This window comes from Prionailurus viverrinus, unplaced genomic scaffold (assembly GCF_022837055.1).
Source record: "Prionailurus viverrinus isolate Anna unplaced genomic scaffold, UM_Priviv_1.0 scaffold_55, whole genome shotgun sequence".
In the NCBI taxonomy this organism is placed as follows: domain Eukaryota; kingdom Metazoa; phylum Chordata; class Mammalia; order Carnivora; family Felidae; genus Prionailurus; species Prionailurus viverrinus.
In genome coordinates this window covers 1,252,429-1,253,676 of record NW_025927617.1, presented here as the reverse complement: position 1 = coordinate 1,253,676, position 1,248 = coordinate 1,252,429, and the positions used below count along the sequence as shown (strand labels likewise).

The 1,248-nt window shown below is 54.6% G+C and overlaps 1 pseudogene; it reads right to left on the bottom strand.

The window, feature by feature from the left end:
- Positions 1-351: 351 nt before the first annotated feature.
- LOC125159650 (MARCKS-related protein-like) lies at positions 352-922 on the bottom strand (annotated as a pseudogene).
- Positions 923-1,248: the final 326 nt, after the last annotated feature.

Here is a 1,248-nt window from a genome sequence, read left to right as displayed (position 1 = left end):
GGAAAAGAGTACACAAAACCTACTTGGAAAAGAATTGGGGAAGAAAACCAGCAATTGCCTTCTGTAGGGGTGGGGACAGGAGAGGTAATGCCAGGGACAGGAGCATTTCACATCACTAACTTAACTTGGGAAACTGCAAGGGACCATCTTCAACTGACCTTAAGAGAAAGGCCAAATGGAGGATGGGAGAATCCACAGGAGGGAAAAGGAGAGGGAACGTGGATGGGAGGGGGCAACAGCCCCTTCCTTTCTTGGCAGAGGAAGGCAGCCAGGGCACCAGGTCCAGGCAGTGACCTCACAAGGACAGCACGATTTTTGCAGCTTAGAGCTCACCTACCTGTCCTCACCCAGCTACTCATTCTGCTCACTGGTGGGTGTAGGGCCACTATCTGCCCCCAAGGGAGTGTATGGCTCTGTAGGCCCTGCCTCTTTTTCTGTGTCTCCTCCTTTGGAGGCAACACCAGCCTCTGCACCTTTGGCCTGGGGCTCCTGGTCCTTTCCTGAGCTGTGCCTTCCTTGCCACAGGCACTGATCTCCCCCTGCTCCTGCTCTTCCTCTTTGGGTGAGGAGTCATGTATCACCCCCACCCTCGTTCCCATTTCTCTTGAAGGACAGACCACTCAATTTGAAAGACTTCTTGAAAGAGAATTTCTTCTTCTTCTTGGGGGTCTCCTTGGTGGGGGCATCCCCCTTGACCTCAACGCCCTGGCTAGGGGGTGCTGGCTCAATGGCATCGCCAGTGGCCCCTGGCTGCCTCCTCTATTCCGTTCATGGAGGGCGATTCCCCTTCGCCCTTGGGGGATAAGTTTCCATTGCTTTTCACGTGGCCATTCTCCTGTCACTTTACCTTAGCAGGGGAAGTGCCAGCTGCCTCCTTGGTGGTCACCTTGCCCCAGGGAGCCTTGGAACTCTGGCCGCCCATGATGGGGGTCTGCTGGGGTCGCCCGGAGCCGCCCCCCCCTTCCCCTTGTGCTGCAGTGGATAGTTCAGCCGGGTTGGCCTGGCTGGCAAAGGGGTGACGCTTGCACCTGAGGGGGAGGGGTATGGGGGTGAACAGAGCTTCACCCCCCTTTCCACCTCAGGACCCGCTAGCTGTGCCCACCGACCTGTGCCAGAATCTATACCACATCTACTTTATCCATTCATCATTGATGGACATTTGGGCTTTTGCATAATTTGGCTATTGGTGGTAGCACTGCTATAAACAATGGGGTGTTGTTTTTTGTGTTTTTTTGTATTGTTTGGATA